The sequence below is a fragment of the Perognathus longimembris genome, chromosome 23, assembly GCF_023159225.1.
Source record: "Perognathus longimembris pacificus isolate PPM17 chromosome 23, ASM2315922v1, whole genome shotgun sequence".
Classification (NCBI taxonomy): Eukaryota; Metazoa; Chordata; class Mammalia; order Rodentia; family Heteromyidae; genus Perognathus; species Perognathus longimembris.
Genome location: NC_063183.1, coordinates 26,391,986 through 26,398,181, shown reverse-complemented (window position 1 = coordinate 26,398,181; position 6,196 = coordinate 26,391,986).

Genomic DNA, 6,196 nt, shown 5'->3' with positions numbered 1-6,196 from the left:
TATTGTTGGCATTTTCATGTGGTAAGCCATTGTGTGATGGTTTCACTGTTGTCAGTGCTACTGACTTGAAAGCTGCTCGGACTACAAGCAGAGAGCCTGCTTTGGGGCCCGGCCAGAGGCCGCCTTGCGAAGTCAGCTCAGGAAAACTGTTTTTCATTTGCTCTCTTTTTCCCCCAGCTCTTCCAACTCAGTGTTACAGCTAGTGACGCTGTTTTTCAAAAGAAATGTTAAACGTGTTTAAGGTTCTAAGATCTGAGATTCCGGGACAATGGAGATGAAGGCCACAGTTGTGTTTAAGGGCCCTGAGTGAACTCTTTTAGGTACAGTTTCTTTTTTTCACTTTTAAAACTGGTTAAAAACAACACAAAGATGGTCCAGGTACTGATTTTTAAACAGATAGTGACTAACGCAGATTTCTAGAACTGTGTTGCAAGTCAAACTGCGTGGTCCCTCTCCCCCGCAACCTCTGCCCCGGAAGCCACCTTTCTGTTTTATTTCCACAAATGGGGGGCTGGGGAAGCAAGATGCTGGCCTCACACCCCGAAACACCCCCACGCCACAGAGCTGAGGATCAGTGTGGCCCGCCACCAGCCCCACAGGCACACCCAACACAAGCGCCCCGCTAGGCAGCGTGACCTCAGCCAGCCCGGAACACGAGCTGCAGCCCACGCGGGACCCAGACCCAGCGGGTCGGGAGGCGAGTCAGGGAGCCGTGGACACCTATGGGGGTTGCAGGGGCCATGGGCCCCACAAAACAACCCCCGGCTGCTCTGAGAGCAAGGAAGAACATACTCCATGCGGCCCTTTTTTGGGGGGGAGTTTTGTTCTCTTGTTCTGTTTTTATGGCCAGTCCTGCGCTTGAACTGTGGGCCTGGGCGCTGTCCCTGAGCTTTGAACCCTGATCCTCAGATCTCAGCCTCCTGAGTTGCTGGGATTACAGGCGTGAGCCACTGGTGCTTGGCAAATTTTACTATTTTTGGCAGTCCCAGGGCTTGGATACAGGGCCGCGGAGCCACTTCAGTTTTTTCTGAGTAGCTTATTGGAGATGAGAGTTGCAGACTTTACTTCTGGGCTGCCTTCACACCGCCATTCTCAGATCTCAGCTTCCCGACTAGCAAGGTTTCTCTCGTCATTCTATGTGAGCTGCAGCAGCCACCTTGTAATGCTCAATTTGCAGTCCTGTCTCCTCCCTCCTGTCTGCACATGTTTCTACTTTCTCTCCACAAACTAAGCTATGTACTTTTATTTTCTTGCCACCCATAATCTTTCTTCATTGTCTTTTTTCCCCCCCAGTCCTGGGGCTTGAACTCAGGGCCTGAGCACTATCCTGAGCTTCTTTTTGCTCAAGGCTAGCACTCTACCACTTGAGCCACAGCGCCACTTCCAGCTTTTTATTTATGTGGTGCTGAGGACTCGAACCCAGGGCTTCGTGTATTTGAAGCAAGCACTCTACCACTAGGCCCCTTGTCTTTATTTTTAGCAAGTAGGTTGCCAAAGCATTCTATTTCTCTTCCCTGGCTTGCTGTTGCTCTGCCTGGCTCTTTCCTCGCTCTCCCTCTCAGGCTGGGACGTCACCCCCCTCCCCCCCCGCCTTTCCACAGTGCACATCTGCTTCTATTCAGTGGTGGTGTCCAAATCTTTCCATTACCAGCTCAGCGATTACGCTGGCTCCTTCATTCCAGTATCTGAAGATATTGGAACGCTGACAGTGATTGCTTAATTCGGGATTACTTTAGTCTTTTGATTGTCCATCAGCTGTGATTGCGTCTGCAGCTAATCCTCTTCCTGAGTGAAATGGGGCACCAGGCCCACGTCTCCAGCACTGGGGGTTCTGAGCTACACCATGCCATACCCTCAGCCCAGTGTCAAGAACTTCACACCACAGCCTAGGCCCCACCCAATCGTGCCTAGACATTGTGCACACTTACACTGAAAGGACCCAAGAGATTAACCTCCAGAAACTGGGTTCAGTATAGAAACACTATGGAAAGAACAAGACTGCACAACTCCTCCAAACATCAGCAGTTTCCCTTTTCTTTCTGTACTGGCTCTGGGGCGTGCGCTCAAGGCCTCGGCACTGTCCTTGAGCTTTTGTGCCCGAGGCTGGCACTCCACCACTTGAGACACAGCTCTGGTTTTCTCATTGTTAACTGGAGAGAAGAGGCTCACAGACTTTCCTGCCTGGGCTGGCTTTGAACCATGATCCTCCTATCTCAGCCTCTTGAGTAGCTAGGATAATGAGTGTGACACACCAGCATCTAAGAGTTAACAATTTTATTATAAAGAGAGTAGTAGTGAAGTAGAAAAAGTGAACTCAAACGAATGATCAACAAAATCCAAGATGACATGTATAAACACCCTGAATGGATTTAAAGAGAATTCAAATAGCCAAATGAACTCAATTCAAATAACCAGCTAAATGAAATGAGGGTTAAAAAAAAAAAAAAGTAAGCTATGAAAGGAGGAATTCAGTAAAGGTACAGAAACCCTGAAAAAAAAATCAACATTCTAGAACTGAAAACCCGAAACTCAAGTAAAACTCAGTTAAAAGCTTTGCTAATCAGATGGAACCGGTTGAAAATAGAATATCAAGGACTGAGGATAAAGCAGAAATGTTACTACCCTCAAGAAGAAGAAATGGCTAAGAAAGTATGAATGGAGCTGTAAGATGTCTGGTACACGTCCCAGGTCACCCACAAATCATAATCAGTAAGTAGAGTACCGGCAAACTAAAGGTGCAGCGCCAGTGAAAGAGCAGCAGAAAATCACCCGGTCTAGAGAGAGCGGTCAGGACGAGGCGCCTGCAGAACAGACAAGATCGCAAAAGAAACAGGGCATTGAGCACAGGAGGAAAACAAGGTGCCAGGCGAGCTAACTCAGGAGACTGAGATCCGAGGATCCAGGTTTGAAGCCAGGCTGGACAGACAGACAATGACTCGTTGCCAGTTAGCAAAAAGCTGGGCGTGGAGGTAGAGCCACCTGACGGTGACCATTACCTGGGTGAGAGCAACGCGGAGCTAAACCCCAGGGCACCTGGCTCCCACCGCGGTGCTGAGGCGCTCCCTTTCTGATTTCCCGTTTCTTGGGTCGCCACCACGGGAACGGTGGGTTTCAACCTTTAAGGCTAAGCCAGTTCCAGCCCTGCTTTTGTGTGGAGGCTTCTGCTGGTGGGGTGCACCTGTGACGGGTGCTCCCCAAGCCCATCACCGAGCTGAGAGGCTCCAGTCGCCCAGAGGCCTCGGAGCTGGCGATCGTGTAGACGTGACACCGGTGTTACACACCTGTCATCCTAGCTGAACAGGCCAAGGTCTGGGGACCGGGGTTCAAAACCAATCCAGGCAGCAAAGTCTGTGACTCTCACCTCCAGCACAAAGCCAGGAGTAGAGCTGTGGCTCAAGTGGCAGAGTGCTAGCCTTGAACAACAACAACAAAAAACAACTCAGGCACAGCTCCTAGGGCCTGAGTTCAAGCCCCAGGGCTGCCGGGTATAGCAGAGATGCTTAGCAGTGCGTGGAGCACAGCTCCCTCCTCCCAGTGACTGTCAGTCGTCGCGTGACCAGCCGGGTGGGGGCATCTTCTTCTCCCCCAGCGGCTGCCTCCGGAGCCTAACCCGCCATTAACTTACGCCGGGACCTGGTGCCTCAGGAATGAAAGCGGACGCCGTGAATCGAACGAGGTTTCCAAAATAAGAAAGGATCTTTGGCCTCCAGGTTCAACAACCTGCTGCCTGGCGCGGCGCCGTCCAGCGTGAGCGCGTGGCTCTAGATCAGCGCTGAGGCCCAGAGGACGCGGGACACGGGGCTCCGCCCAGCCTGCGCGTGCAAAGCTAGTGTGTCCTCCCCTGTGCGGTGAGTTACACACACACACACACACACACACGCTGATGTCACTATTCCTCGGTGGTCAATCTTGGTGACTGAGCCCAAATGTCCTTAGGTCTTTTTCTATTCTTATTTGCCCCAGGCACGGGCTCTGTTGCTCGGGGCTGGAGCTCTGGCACCTCGGGCCACAAGTCACCTCTGGTTTTCTGCTGGTTCATTGGAGGTGAGAGTCTCATGGGGACGTGGATGCCCGGGCTGGCTTTGAACTGCGATTCTCAGGTCTCGGCCTCCTGAGTGTGTAGGATTACAGGCGTGAGCGCCGGGGCTGGCGTGGGTTTTGTTTGTTTTTGTCTTTTTTCCTCTGTTTGGTACTAGGATGGAGGCCAGGGCCTTGTGCTTGCTAGGCGAGTGCTTCGCCACCGAGCTGCAGCCCAGGCCTCGTTTGGCTTTTGAGACAGCAATTCACTACGTAGCCCAGCGTAGACTCGAACTTGTGATCATCTTGTCACCGTCTCTCAAGTGCTGAGATTACAGGACTACTACTATAACACCTGGCTCCAAGTTACCTTTTTTTAATTGTTTTTTAAAGTGTGGGTCCTGGGCTTGAACTCAGGGCCTGGGTACTGTCCCTGAGGTGTTTTTCCTTCCTTGCTCAGGTCTATCTAGTGCTCTCCCACTTGAGCCACAGCTCTACTTCCAGCTTTTTTTGCTGGTTAACTGGAGATAAAAGTCTCAAGGACTTTCCTGGCCGGGCTGGCTTTGAACTCCGGTCCTCCCGTCTCAGCCTCCGGAGCGGCGAGGAGGACAGGCGCCAGCCACCGGCACCCGGCTCCAAGTGAAGAAGTAGCTGAGGCGGTGTCAGTGGGAATTGGGAACGGTTTCTGAGCAGGACGATGTGTTGCGGGATTCCAACCCATGCAAACGGCACAACAGCTAAGGAACCGTGCCCGGGTCCTGGGTTCAAGCCCTACCTCGTCGTGGCACGCGCGTGCACACGCGCACACACGCAGCTCTAGTCCGAGGCGCCCTGCTGTCTCCTGGCTTCCGCTCTGCCCCACGCCGAGGCCCGCAGGCAGGCGGAACCCGCGCCCGCCGGCCCGCACCGAGCTGAGCGGGGCGGGGCTGGCACAATGCTGGGGTTCAGAGCCCAGCTCAGCTCCTGGCGGCACCGACGCCCCGCGGGGTGCAGGGGGGCCCGGGGCGCAGGCGCAGACCAAGCCCGCGGCGGGGCGCCCGCGGCTCAGGTGCGCGGCCCTTGGCCTGTTTGAATCATTGCCTATTTCCACAGTTACACAGAAACGCCAAACTCTGTGTGTGTGTGGTGTGTGTGGTGTGTGTGGTGTGTGTGGTGTGTGGTGTGTGTGTGGTGTGTGTGGTGTGTGGTGTGTGGTGTGTGTGGTGTGTGTGGTGTGTGGTGTGTGTGGTGTGTGGTGTGTGTGGTGTGTGGTGTGTGTGTGTGGTGTGTGTGTGGTGTGTGGTGTGTGGTGTGGTGTGTGGTGTGTGGTGTGTGTGGTGTGTGTGGTGTGTGTGGTGTGTGGTGTGTGTGGTGTGTGTGGTGTGTGTGTGTGGTGTGTGGTGTGTGTGGTGTGTGTGGTGTGTGTGTGTGGTGTGTGTGTGTGTGGTGTGTGTGTGGTGTGTGTATGTGTGTGGTGTGTGTGGTGTGTGTGGTGTGTGTGGTGTGTGTGTGTCTGTGTGTGGTGTGTGTGGTGTGTGTGTGTGTCTGTGTGTGTGTGTGTGTGCGCCAATCCTGGGGCTTGAACTCAGGACTGGGGACTGTCCCTTAGCATCTCTGCTACCATTTGAGCCACAGTTCTCATTGGAGATAAGCGTCTCACAGACTTTCCTGTCCTGGCTGGCTTTGAACCGTCCTCCTCGGGTCTCAGCCTCCTGAGAAGCTCGGCTGACAGGCGTGGGCCTCACCCTGGGCGCGGCTCCTCTTCCGGGGCGTGTCGTGTTTCCTCCCTGAGCGTGACCCACGCCCACAACGCCCGGCGCGTGGCAGCCCTGGCCTTCATTACTGAGGGAAGCAGGAAAGCGCTGGTGCTCCGCTGACAGCCCGCCCCGCTCGCTGGGGTTGCTACAGTATTCACCGTGCTCAGTTCTCTAAACGCCCTGACGGGGGGCTGGGAATTTAGGGCTCCTTAGATGTTTCTCCAGGACCAGCAGCTAGAAACTCTGCGAAAGCGGGATGCAGTGGCTCACGCCTGTATTCCTAGTCAGAAGGTTGAGATGTGAAGATCTTGGTTCAAAGCCAGCCTGGGAAGCAAAGTCTGTGAGCCTCTTATCTCCAGCTAACCACCAAAAAAGATGGACGTGGAGCTGTGGCTCAAGCGGTAGAGCACCAGCCTTGAGGACAACCGTCGAGCGTTAGCTCC